The sequence below is a fragment of the Hylobates moloch genome, unplaced genomic scaffold, assembly GCF_009828535.3.
Source record: "Hylobates moloch isolate HMO894 unplaced genomic scaffold, HMol_V3 SCAFFOLD_7, whole genome shotgun sequence".
NCBI classification, from domain to species: Eukaryota; Metazoa; Chordata; class Mammalia; order Primates; family Hylobatidae; genus Hylobates; species Hylobates moloch.
The window spans coordinates 58324564-58339216 of record NW_026652282.1 but is presented as its reverse complement, the minus strand read 5'-3'; the positions used below and the strand labels follow the sequence as shown (position 1 = coordinate 58339216).

Here is a 14653-nt window from a genome sequence, read left to right as displayed (position 1 = left end):
CTAGACAGTGAACTAAGGAAACTTTTTGAAATTGTTTTGTTTAGATCTCAGTGAAATTTGGGAACTGATATTGGTAGCTGGGAAGTAATTTGACAGCTTTGGAATACTGTGACTATGACAAATGTGAAATTGGTATGTGTGATAAATTATTAATGCCACCAATAGAATTAAAGTTGACTATAGATCATAAGTTTGGTAAGAATGCAGTTTAGTATCAATCAGATTTTTCCTTGGGCTGTATCCAGTATACTGTGATGGATTTTTTATCTATTTGTAATTAGAAAATTGGAGCTTTAAAAAATGTATTGATGCCGGGCATGGTGGTGTGTGCCTGTAGTCCCAGTTACTCTGGAGACTGAGGCAGTAGGATGACTTGAGCCCAGGAATTTGAGGCTGCAGTAAGCTATGATTACACCACTGCACTCCAGGCTGGGTGACAGAGTGAGAACTCATCTCTAAAAACATGTATTGACTTTTTGGAATGACCTTTTTATATTCTTTTCCAGGACCATTTGCAACCCACAATATATACAGGACTACTTAGGATCTGCTTTAGTGTGAGGGTTCCATCTTAATTACCCTAGCTATATTTGATATAATTTTATCTCTGTATAAATAAGATACATAGCTAGAAGCATAGAAGAGAAAATGTAAAGCAAAAATAAGAGTGAATCAGAGATGTAGAGCTCCAGTTATGAAACCCTAAGAATATTAATTGCCGTGATGATAATCTGGCACATATTGAGTTCTGGCTACCATTTGTTACAGGATAAAAGAACATTGGAATAATTGGATACTGAGGTGCATAATTGCTGGCAATGGAGTGGAGGAGAGGAGTGATCAGCTGGAAAGGAGCCTTATAGCTGTTTCTATACTAGTACTGTATATTTGATATTGGTTGACAACAGCAGAAAAATTATTTATCACCATGCTGGGGACTTATTAAATTGATTTCTACTCTGAAGTAATATGGAGGAATTTAATGGTTACTCTTAGAGATGTAATATTTCTTTATTTTTCATTCTAGCAGCCATCAGAAAAAAAATCACAAAAAATCTATCACTTGTACAGTCCTCTGTCATTTGTGACCTGGGATATTGTACTCTTGGGCTGTCAGAATTCCAGTTTATGAGGCAATCTGTGTCATTCTGGTTTAGCCAGGTGAGTAGTCCCCCGGCTCTGTAGAAAAGAACAAGAAAGAAAAATAATAAAAAAGGGGAATGTGGAAAAATATAGATATGAATCTTAGACCCTAGAGGACAAGTTAAGGCCTGGGTTATAAGCAGCAAAACAGAGAGGAGGCCCTGGGGGTTATGGACACAGTCAGTAGAGTGGTAGTCATTAATTATAAAAACCGAGAGAACTAGGAGAACTAAGCCTGTGTGGGGACCTGGCTTGAGTTCAAAAATGAAGAAGCTTACAATGAACTATAATAAAAATATCTATGAAGGCAAGGTTAAATAGAAAGGAAGTATGCTTTCAAGTTAAAATGAATAGAAGGCCAGGCACGGTGACTCATGCCTGTAATCCTAGCACTCTGGGAGGCCAAGGTGAGAGGGTTGCTTGAGGTCAGAAGTTCGAGACCAGCCTGGACAACATAATGAGACCCTGTTTCTAAAAAAAAAAAATTTTTAATTAGCTGGAAATGATGGTGCACTAATGTAGTCCCAGCTACTTGGAAGGCTGAGGCTGGAGGATTTCTTGAGCCCAGGAGTTTCAGGTTGCAGTGAGCTATGATGGCACCACTGCACTCCAGCCGGGTGAAAATATCTATGAATATCTATCTGTCTCAAAAAACAAACAAAAAACCCAAAAAGACCCCCCAAAACTAAAAATACTAAAAATGGATAGAAGTTTAATTATAGGCTGGGCATGGTGGCTTGCGCCTATAATCCCAGCAATTTGGAAGGCTGAGGTGGGAGGATCACTTGAGCCTAGGAGTTTGAGATCAGCCTGGGCAACATAGTGAGACCTTGTCTCTGCAATAACTAACTAAATAAATATAAATTTAATTATGATGAATTTTCCTTTTCTAAGGAAATATTGGCTATATAGAGATGCCAATCATATTTTAAAGGTTTCTTGGCCGCCTCCGTTGCCGCCATCATGCCAGCCCCTCGGGTCTCCGCGAGGCTGGGTGATGCTCCAGAATGGAAGACAAGCCAATTTGGGAGCAGGTTGGATCCAGCTTCATTCAACATTACTACCAGTTATTTGATAACGATAGAACCCAATTAGGCGCAATTTACATTGATGCGTCATGCCTTACGTGAGAAAGACAACAGTTCCAGGGGAAAGCTGCCATTGTGGAGAACTTGTCTAGCCTTCCGTTCCAGAAAATCCAGCACAGCATCACGGTGCAGGACCATTAGTCCATGCCAGATAGCTGCATCATCAGCATGGCTGTGGGTCAGCTTAAGGCGGATGAAGACCTCATCATGGGGTTCCACCTATTAAAGAACATCAACGATGCTTTCACCAATGACATGTTCAGGCTTGCCCTGCACAACTTCGGTTGACCTCCTCTCAGCCAGGCACTCATACTGTTTCCTCCTCCCTCCTCTTCCCAATACTATTCCCACTCCTCCAGATGCTCCAAATATCATGCACAAATGAGCAGGGCTGCGGCGGGAGTGGGCACAGTGCGCTGCTGCCACCAAGGTGTTGTGCATGATGTTTGGACACTAGACTAGTTGCTTCTGACGGGAGAAGTTTGTGTTGTACCAGCGCATGCCTTGGAAAGACTTAAGTAATGCAAAAGGTTGTCCTTTTTTTTTTTTTTTTAAATCTATGGAGAAGTTGCTCTAGTAACCCAAAGAAGGGAAGGAGAAAGTAGCTGCCTCACTGCCCAGACATTGATTTGTTCAGATGATACAATAAAACCACAAAAATTTTATTAACAAAAAAAGATTTCTTTAATATTTAATAGTTGAAAGAATGAATCCTGGCTCTCCTATGTACTAGCTGCCTGATCGTGGAAATATTACTTACTTTCTCCAAACTTCAGTTTCTTCATCTCTCAAGTGGATTGATACTGTAAGAATTAAATGAAAAAAAATAAAGCACACAACACGATGCCTGGCACATACTTAGAGCTCAATAAATAGTCACTATTATTAGGCAGTGGAAAGCAGAGTTAATGAGATGGAAGTTGAATCATGTGAAGGATTGTTCTTCACAGGTATGCAATTAATTATTTATTGTCAGAGCAGCTTACAGCAGTTTAAGGGTCAGAGCCTCTTGGACATCAGGCTATAATGAATGCAAATTAGGCTCATTTGAAGAAAAGTAGTTCCCTTTTGTTTCTTGAGTTTGTAAGAAATTAGATCTTCTGCATATTTTCTCTGATGGTTAATTTTAGATGTCAACCTGACTGGATTAAGGAACACCTAGAATCCTGGTAAAGCATTATTTTGGAGTGTGTCTGTGAGGGTTTCCAGAAGAGATGATTGTGTGAGTCTGAGTGGACTAGGTGGGGAAGATTTGCCCTTAGTGTGGGCAGGCATCATCCAATCTGTTAGGGACCTGTAGAGAACAAAAAATGAGAAAAAGGCAAATGTGTTGATTTATCTGCTGGAGCTGGGATACATTTGTCTCCTGCTTTGGGTAAAAGAACTCTGGTCTCCCCGGTCTTTGGACTCCAGAACTTACACCAGTGCTCCCTGCCTAACCTTCGGTTCTCAGGCCTCTGGCCTCCGACTGAGAGTTACATGCCATTGGCTTCCCTGGTTCTGAGGCCTTCAGACTTGGACTGAGCCATGCTATCAGCATCCCGGGGTCTCCAGCTTGCAGATGGCCTGTTGTGGGATTTTTCAGCCTCTATAATCATGTGTGCCAATTCCCCTAATAAATTCCCTCTCATATGTCTATCTATACGTATCCTATTGGTTCTGTCTCTCTGGAGAACTCTGACTAATATACTTTCCTTCCAGAATAGTCCTTTTAACATTAGCATTCTTTTTATTATTATTATTTTTTAGACAGAGTTTCGCTTTTGTTGCCCAGGCTGGAATGCAATGGCGCAATCTTGGCTCACTGCAACCTCCACCTCCTGGGTTTAAGTAATTCTCCTGCCTCAGCCTCCCGAGTAGCTGGGATTACAGGCATGCGCCACCACACCCAACTAATTTTGTATTTTTAGTAGAGACGGGATTTCTCCATGTTGGTCAGGCTGGTCTCAAACTCCTGACCTCAGGTGATATGCCTGCCTCGGTCTCCCAAAGTGCTGGGATTACAGGCATGAGCCACCGTGCCCAGCCAACATTAGCATTCTTAGTATTTACCATTAGTATTTTTAATGTTTTTGTTTGACTCAAATCTTGAATTTTTTGGAAAATAGTAAAACGGTGGACAGGTTAGGTAGATAGGCCATGCTAGTTGAAAACAGAGAAGATGGTAAAGTATAAAAGATAGCTGGGCATGGCAGCATGCACCTGTAGTCCCAGCTACTCAGGAGGCTGAGGTGGGAGAATCACTTCAGACCAGTAGTTTGAGACCAGCCTGGGCAACATAGTGAGACCCAATCTCTAAGAAAAAAGAGTTTCCTCCTTAATCAGTTCAGATCACCTTTTGGACATAAGTCATTAGGTTATTTGTCTGGGTAGAGTAAAGTAGGCTGCCGGGAGTTGAAGTGTCACAGGGAGACTAAAGAAGAGGTACTAAAGAGGCTCTTCAGACGGCTTATTAAAGTTAAGGAGGAGGAGTTAGGCCTCTCAGTCTAGATAGCAAGGAAAGGGATGGACTGGTTTTTATGGAACAAGTTTTGTGAGGCCTAAAAAAGCTACCCGGGAGGCTGAGGCAGGAGAATTTGCCCTAAAAGGGCAGGAGGCCTAAAAAAGGAGTCATAGGGGATAAAGTTTAAAGATACGGGATTTTTTGTTGTTATTGTTTTACATTGTTTTATTTATTTTTTTGAGACAGGGTCTTGCTCTTTTGCCCAGGCTGGAGTGCAATGGTGCGATTTTGGCTCACTGCAACCTCCAACTCACAGGTTCAAGTGATTCTCCTGCCTCAGCCTCCAGAGTAGCTGGGACTACAGACGCGCACCACCACGCCTGGCTAATTTTTGTATTTTTAGTAGAGACGGGGTTTTACCATTTTGGCCAGGCTGGTCTCGAACTCCTGACCTCGTGATCCACCCACCTTGGCCTCCCAAAGTGCTGGAATTACAAGCATGAGCCACCGTTTCCGGCCATACACTTTATTTTTTACAGAAATTTTAGATTCACAGCAAAACTGCGCAAAAAGTATAGAGAGTTCCCATATACTTCCTGTCCACACATGCACAATCTCTTTTACTATCAACATCCCACACCAGAGTGGTATATTTGTCACAATCAATGAACCATCATTATTACCCAAGGTCTATAGTTTACATTAGGGTTCACTCTTGGTATTATATATTCTATGGGTTTCAACAAATGTTTAGTGACATGTATCTACCATTACAATATCATACAGAGTAGTTTCACTGCCCTAAAAATCCTGTGCTCCACCTATTCGTTCCCCTCCTCCCAATGCCTGGGAGCCACTATAGTCATCATGATGTACAATAGATCTCCTGTCCAGGTGCAGTGGCTCACGACCATACTCCCAGCATTTTGGGAGGCCGAGGCTGGTGGATCACTTGACGTCAGAAGTTTGAGACCAGCCTGGCCAACATGGTGAAACGCCGTCTCTACTAAAAATATAAAACTTAGCTGGGCACGGTGGCTTGGGTTTGTGATCCCAGCAACTTGAGAGGCTGAGGCAGTAAGATCACTTGAGACCAGGAGTGTGAGGCTGCAGTGAGCTATGATTGTGCCACTGTACTCCAGTCTTGGCAAAAGAACAAGACCCTGTCTCTAAAATAAATAAATAAATAAATAATATAAAGTGGTTAAAATGGTGAATTTTACCTTAATTTACCTTAATTTAAAAACCACTCTTTTGTTTCTCTGTTATTTACAGAATAAAACTCTTTAACAGGCCAGGCGTGGTGGCTCATGCTTGTAATCCCAGAGCTTTGGGAAGCTGAAGTAGGAGGATTAGTTGAGGCCAGGGGTTTGAGACCAGCCTGGGTGACAGAATGAGATGCTATCTGTACTAAATAAATAAAAAAAAAAATACTGCACACCTCTAGTTTTAGTGCCTTGGGAAGCTGAGACAGGAGGATCACTTGAGCCTAGGAGTTGGAGATTCCAGTGAGCTACGAGCGCCACTGCACTCCAGCCTGTCTCTGAAAAACAAAACAAAACAAAACAAAACAAAACAAAGCAACTATTTAACTTGGCATACAAAGCCCTACCTGTGTCTCTAGTCTCATTATTCACATGTATCTCCTTTCAAAATATTCTAGACATATTGAAAGTAAAACTTCTTTTTTGTATCTCTGTGTCTTTACATATCCTGTTCCCTATGCCTAGAATTACCAGTATTCTACTGCACTTGGCAAATGTATACTCACTTTAGAAAATACTGCTAAAATGTTAACCTAAGCTGGGTTCGGTAACACACCTGTAATCTCAGCTACACAGGAGGCTGAGGCAGGAGGATCACTTGAGGCCAGGAGTTTAAGACCAGCTTGGCAAGGTAGTGAGACTTTCATCTCTGAAAAAAAAAAATTAGCGGGCTGTGGTGGTGCACACCTGTAGTCACAGCTATTTGGGAGGCTGAGGTAGAGGACCTCTTGAGCCCAGGACTTTGAGGCTGCAGTGAACTATCATTTCACGATATGAAATCATATGATTTCATATGATATGATTGTGCCACTATACTCAATCCTGGGCAACAGAGTGAGATCCTGCCTCTAAAAACAAATAAATAATAAATAAAGTAAAATGTTACCCTCACATGAAGCTTTTCTTAGCTTTCTCTGGGACACTTAGTTGCTTTCTGATCTATATTCCCACAGCACTTTATTCATATTTCTCTTCTATCACTTAGCTGAATTGTTTTGTAACCTGTCAGTTAACATATCTATTTCCCATTTGATCAGTGACTAGTTAAACTTTTTTAGAGGTCATAGATGATGTACTATAAACTGTGGACTCTATCTAGAAAAATACACATATACGTATATATTTACACAGTTGTTCATCAGGTTCATGAACCTCCCAAAGGACATGCACAGACTATTCACCTGCATTAGAATCACTAGGAATGCTTGTTTATAAAGCAACCTGAGTTACTAAATCAGAATCTTTTGAGGGTAGGCCTCAAATATCTTGAACAATCCCATCAGGTAATTCTTTTATTCACTAGGCTTCAAGAACCACTGTCCTAGCTTAAGGACCCCCATGGTAGACAGTGAGTTCTTGAGGGCAGAGAGTAGATATTATTGATCTTTAGATCTTATCTATCCTAAAATCTTATTGATCTTTGGATCTTGTTGATCCTAAGATCTCACCGTGTAATAGAGACCAGGCTAAGAAAGAGATCATTTTTAGCCGTGGTGATCAGAAAAGATAGCAACAGGAGATGAGAATCACCTGCCCCACGGAAAATAGGTTTTCAGTAGGTTGAGATGAAGTAGTGGAAAACATTGTAGGCACAGAGATTGGCAGCAGCAAAGGAGAGAGGCTAGAAAGTGCTATGTATATCCACGGAACCAGTAGGATAGTAGGAAATAAGGCCAGAGAGGAGGCTTATTTAGTCATTAACTAACCATCCCCTCCCAACACATTATGTACTAGATACTATGCAAAACATTGAGAATAAATATATGAATAAGACATGGCTTTTGCTCTTCAGGAATAAGAGCAATCTAGTAGTAGGGAAAACAAACATAAAATGTGATAAAGTATAACAATGGAGAATGAGATTTGAGACATCTTCACAGAGAAGGTAATTAAATGGAAACAGGGAATGAGTAAGTATTTACCAAATGCACAAAGTTAGGAAGGATATTTCAGGAAGAAGAATTTAAACTACCCAGGTATGCTGGGGTGAAACAGCATGGCCCATTCTTATAACTGAAAATAGACTGGTATAATTGAACTATAGGCATAGAATAAAGAATTGGATAGAAGGTAAAGCTGGATAGGTAGGTAGTGGTCAGAGCACAGAAGAGCCTTGCATGCCAAACTATGTGAATAACTGGTAGCAGTTGAGGAGCTTTAAAGGGGACAGTAAACTGTTTTAGATGGATAGTTACAGTATAAAGAAGACTGGGCAGGGGAAAGGCCAGAGGTAGGGAGACTAGAAGGACATTGGTATTCTCAAGGGAGAAATGAGGGCCTGAACAAAAGAGAGCAGGTGATATATTCAGAGAGGTTGGTTTTTTTTTTTTACGGATTTTTGCTCTATCGCCCAGGCTGGAGTGCAATGGTGTGATCTCGGCTCACTGCAACCTCTGCCTTCCGGGTTCAAGTGATTCTCCTGCCCTAGCCTCCCAAGTAGCTGGGATTACAGGCACGTGCCACCATGCCTGGCTAATTTTTTTTTATTTTTAGTAGAGACAGGGTTTCACCATTTTGGCCAGGCTGGTCTCGAACTCCTGACCTCAGGTGATCCGCCCAAGTCAGCCTTCCAAAGTGCTGGGATTACAGGCGTGAGCCACTGCGTCCAGCCCAGATCCTTAAAGAAGGATCAATAGGCCTTTGGTGACTAAGTGAATATGGGGAGTGTGAGAGGAGTTAAGAAGGGATTGAAGCCATTAAATGGCAGGAAAATAGGTTTAGGAGCCTAGGTCAGTGGCGAGACCATTAACCAAGAATGAGACTACAGGCAATAACAAAAGTTTGGGGAAAAGTGACAGTGATATAATAATTTCTAACATTTACTGAGCACCTACTATGTAGCAGGCACTATACTAAATGCTTTATATGTACTTACTCATTCAATTCTCACAACAACCTTACATGAGGTAGGTATTAATACAAGCCCCATTTATACAATAGTATTTAAGGGGTGAGCAGAGGATGAGGAGCCAGTGAAGGAGACTGAGATTATGTTCATTAAATAATCTGAATTTTGTTCTTGTTAATTTATATATGTATCAGTTTGGGAAAGCACTTACTTGGGTTCTTTATGCCCAGTGCTATGCTAGGTACTTTGGGAGCGATCCATAGTTTGAGATACATTGTACTTTCAAGGTTACAATACTTTTTTTTGAAAAGCATACTGAGGAGGTGGGACTTGGGTTGGTGGGCAAAATGGCAAAACCCCACAAAGGTCATAAACAGACATGTTTCAAAAGAAAACATACATGTGGCCAACAAAAATATGAAAAAAGCTCAACATCACTGATCATTACAGAAATGCAAGTCAAAACCACAATGAGATACCATCTCACATCAGGCTACTATTAAAAAGTCAAAAAATAACAGCTGCTGGCAAGGTTGTGGAGAAAAAGGAACACTTACTGCTGGTGGGAGTGTAAATTAGTTCAATCATTGTGGAAGATTGTGTGGCAATCCCTCAAAGACCTAAAAACAGAAATACCATTAGACCCAGCAATCTCTTTATTGGGTATATACCCAAAGGAATATAAACCATTCTGTTTTAAAGGCATACACACGTATGTTCATTGTGACCAAATTACAATAGCAAAGACGTGGAATCAACCTAAATGCCCATCAATGGTAGACTGGATAAGGAAAATGTGGTACGTATACACCATGGAATACTATACAGCCACAAAAAAGAATGAGATCATGTCCTTTGTAGGAGCATGGATGGAGCTGTAGACCATTATCCTTAGCAAACTAATGCAGGAACAGAAAGCCAAATACCGCATGTTCTCACTTACAAGTGGGAGCTGAATGATGAGAACACATGGACTCATAGAGGGAAACAACACACACTGGACTGGGTGTGGTGGCTCACGCCTGTAATCCCAGCACTTTGGGAGGCTGAGGCGGGTGGATCATGAGGTCAGGAGATTGAGATCATCCTGGCTAACGTGGTGAAACCCTGTCTCTACTAAAAATACAAAAAACATTAGCCGGGTGTGGTGGCGGGTGCCTGTAGTCCCAGCTACTCGGGAGACTGAGGCAGGAAAATGGTGTGAACCCGGGAGGCGGAGCTTGCAGTGAGCCCAGATTGCGCCACTGCACTCCAGCCTGGGTGACAGATCGAGACTCCATCTCAAAACACACACACACACACACACACACACACACACACACACACACTGAAGCCTATTGGAGAGTGGGAGGAGAGAGAGGATCAGGAAAAATAACTAATGGGTACTAGGCTTAATACCTGGGTGATAAAATAACCTGTATGACAAACCCCCATGACACAAGTTTATCTATATAACAAACCTGCACATGTACCCTGAACTTAAAATACAAGTTAAATAAAAACAAAACAAAAAATACAAAAATTAGCCAGGTGTGGTGGTGCATGCCTGTAGTCCCAACTACTTGGGAGGCTGAGATGGGAGGATCAATTGACCCTGGGAGTTCGAGGCTGCAGTGAGCCATGGTCACACCACTGTACTCCAGCCTGGGTGACAGAGCAAGACCCTGTCTCAGAAAAAAAAAAATACATGTAATTTGTCCTGCTTTCTCCCAAGCCCCTGGCAACCACCAATGTGCTTTCTGTCTTTGTGGATTTGTTTATTCTAGACATTTCATGTAAATGAAATCATCCAGTATGTGGTTTTTGTGTCTGACTTCTTTGACTTAGCATGATATTTTCAAGGTTCATCCACATTTTGGCATGTATCATTACTTCAACCATTTTCTGGCTGAAAAATATTCCATTGTGTGGATACACTACATTTTGTTTTTCCAGTTATCCACTGATGGACGTTTGGGTTGTTTTTACCTTTTCATTACTGTGAATAGTGCTTCTATGAACATGAACATATGTTTTCAATGTTTTGTTTGAATATTTGTTTTGAATCTCTTGGGCATATACCTAGGAGTGGAATTGCTGGGTCATATGGTAATTCTATATTTAACATTTTGGGAAACCACCAACTTTAGTTTCCTTTAATCTGGAACATATTCCTTAGCCTTTCTTTGTCATTCATGGCATTAATATTTTTGAAGAACAAAGGTCAGCTTTTTTAGAATGTCCCTCATTTTGGGTTTGTCTGATGTTTCCATGCAATTTAATTCAAGTTAAGTATTTTCAGCAGGTATATTACAGAAGTAATTTGTGTCCTTCTCAGTGCATAATATCAGGAGGCACACGATATTTATTTGTGCCATTACTGGTGATATTAATGTTGATCACCAGTTGGTTAAAAAGATCTGCCAGTTTTCTACATTCTCAAGGTACTATTCTTCCCTTTGCAACTAATAAATAACTTTGAGGAAGATATTTTGAGAATGTCTTGTTTTTCATCAAACTTTCACCCACTAGTTCTAGCATTCATTGATGATTCTTGCCTAAAACAAGTATTACTATGCTGTTTGTAAAATATTGCACAATAAGGTATTTTTCTTTGTAGTATCTGACCTTTATTTCGTGCTTGGATTGAGAATGTTGTGACTAAATTTACCTTTTGGAGAAGATAAACATCAACCAGCAGCTAAGTATGTGCTAGTCTAAGTGACACATAGGCACTTAGACAGAAACAAAGAAATGAACATGTAACAATTGGTGTAGGGGGTAGCAGATACATAATTTATCTCCTAAGTTCTTTTTTCCCTCAGTTCATTGGCATTAATGTCACATTACTGTTGTATCGAATTCATTTGGAAATTACTCGTTAATATATTTTTACCTTAATAAATCCTTAATTGAAACACTCAATATTTTTGCACAGTAAGTTTTTCATGACATGTCATACCTACCACACATAGCACATCACACAGATGGACATGAGAGCACATGAATTCTTGGTAATTTTAATGAAAACTCTGAATCCCACTGCACAGTGCTGTATCCCACTAATAGTGTGTAGACTGTTGGTCGAGAGAGAGAGATTCAGAGCACTAAGGAGATAGTGGTGTCAAAGCTAAGGGAGGTGAAAGTTCTAAGGTAGAAAAAGATGAATAGGATCAAATGCTGCAGAGGTCAACTAGTTATTTCATTATACTTGAAAATGCTCATGAAATTTGGCTTCTAAGCACAATTGGTGACCTTCTTGAGCAGTATAATTGGAATGGTATGGTTCAGAAACCAGTTTATAGTGGCTGGAAGAGTAAGGCAAGCACAACCATAAAGAAAATTATTGATAACCTTGAAAAAATTGTAAGTAGTAAAAAATACCAAAACACCATAAACAAAGTGAAAAAAGCTAAACTCATGAAAAATACTTTTGGTTTATTTTCAGACTTCAAAATTGTAGATAAGGGATTGAAGACGTGTACAACCTTCTTGGAAAGCAATTGGGCATATACCGTTAGGTGTTGGTTAGTGACGGGGATACCTTCTGAGAAATGCATTGTTAGACAATTTCTTCCTTTTGCAAACACCATAGTGTATTTACACAAAACTAGGTGGTATAGCTTACTACACATCTAGGCTATGTGACATAGCCTATTGCTCCTAGGCTACAAACTTTTACAGCATGTTACTACATTGAATACTGTAGACAATTGTGACATATGGTAAGTGTCTGTGTAACTATGTTTAGATACATTTATATCCAAACATAAAAAGGTACATTAAAATAAAGGTAATATAATTTTATGGGACCATCATTGTATATGTGGTCTGTCATTGACCGAAATACAGTTATGTGGCTCATTACTATATAGTAAAGTTGAAGATATCTACCTTTCAACTAAGTAATTCCATTCCTAGTACAAAAGGACCCATATAAGAGTGTGCATTGCAATATTGCTTGTAGTAGTGAGAAACTGGAAACACAAATGTCCATTAGTAAGTGAATGAATAAACAAATTATGGTATATTCATATGAAAGGACTCTTTGTTCAAGTTAGTTTAAAATGAATGAACTATAGCTATAGGTGTAAACATGGAAAGATATCAATATGAAGAAGCAAAAAAACCAAGTTGTGATATAATATGTATAATACGATATTATGGATATAAAACTAAACCATGCCAAAACTTAGTCACTTAAAACAACATTTTATGTATGTATGTTTTAGAGACAGGGTCTTGTTCTGTCACCCAGGCTGGAGTGCAGTGGCATGATCACTGCTCACTGCAGCCTCGACCTCCTGGACTCAAGCAATCCTCCCACCTCAGCCTCTTGAGTAGCTGAGACCACAGACGTGAGCCACCATGCCCAGCTAATTTTTTATTTTTTGTAGAGGTTCAACCTTAATGTACAAGTGCTTTTCAAGCCTCTGTTTGCATCACATTTGTGGATATCCTGTTGTCCAAAGCAAATCACATGGCCAATACTGAAGGTATGGGTTCAGGTAAGAATGGTTCAATGGGAGTCATTACTCACATCTTGTGTAGTGTATAGACTGTTGGTCGAGAGAGAGATTCAGAGCACTAAGGAGATAGTGGCATCAAAGCTAAGGGAGGTGAAAGTTCTAAGGTAGAAAAAGATGAATAGGATCAAATGCTGCAGAGGTCAACTAGTTATTACATACATGGAAATGAGAAATACCAAAGTCTGAATAGTGACCACCTCTGGGGAAGGAGGAAGAGGGATGGGGATGGGATAGGTACACAAAATGCTTACTCTATCAATAATGTTTTACTTCTTTAAAAAATAAGAAAGAAATTTGACAAAATGTCAGGTGTGTTTTATTTTGTTTTGTTTTGAGATGGAGTTTCGCTCTTGTTGCCCAGGCTGGAGTGCAATGGTGCGATCTTGACTCACCGCAACCTCTGCCTCCCGGGTTCAAGCAATTCTCCTGCCTCAGCCTCCTGAGTAGCTGGGATTACAGGCATGCACCACCACACCTGGCTGATTCTGTATTTTAAATAGAGACGGGGTTTCTCCATGTTGGTCAGGCTGGTCTCAAACTCCCGACCTCAGGTGATCCACCCGCCTTGGCCTCCCAAAGTGCTGGGATTACAGGCATAAGCCACTGCGCCCAGCCAAAATGTCAGTTTTTAATAAACTGAGTTGTAGGTACATGGGTTGTTATTATATTATTCTCTACCCTTTTTTGTTTGCTTAAAGTATTTCTAAATTTCAAAAAGCAAATGGGAGGTGTGGAAATGCAGACTAACCTTTGAAGAAGTTTGGCAAAGGGAAAGAGTAATAGGGAAAGCAGACTGTAGCTAGCATGGCTGAAGGAATGCAATTTTTTTTAAGATGGGCAAAGACTTGAGAACACTGATAGGTTAAAGAGAAGATGTCAGTAGAATAGGCTGCTATGAGAGAAAGTTAATTCAAGAAGTACATTTCAGAGGGAAGCTTATTGATCAATTCCTCTGTTGATCACTTCATATGAATTCACTTAGTATATGAAAGGAGATTATTATGAAACACTATCAAAATTGCTAGCATTAGGCAAGGTCGTGGAGAAAAGGCAATGCTTATACACTGCTGATGGGAGTGTAAATTGTGGAAGACAGTGTGGCAATTCCTCAAAGAACTAAAAACTGAAGTACCATTTGACCTAGCAATCCCACTACCGGGTATATACCCAAAACAATAAAGGCACATGCATGCATATGTTCACTGCAGCACTATTCACAACAGAAAAGACATTGAATCAACCTAAATGTCCATCAATGGTAGATTTGATAAAGAAAATGTGGTGGCCAGGCACGGTGGCTCACGCCTGTAATCCCAGCACTTTGGGAGGTGGAGGCAGGTGGATAAACCTGAGGTCAG

General features: G+C 40.3%; 1 pseudogene; it reads left to right on the top strand.

Moving 5' to 3' along the window:
- Nucleotides 1-2091: 2091 nt before the first annotated feature.
- On the top strand, nt 2092-2614 carry LOC116811769 (nuclear transport factor 2-like; annotated as a pseudogene).
- The last annotated feature ends 12039 nt before the right edge of the window (nt 2615-14653 follow it).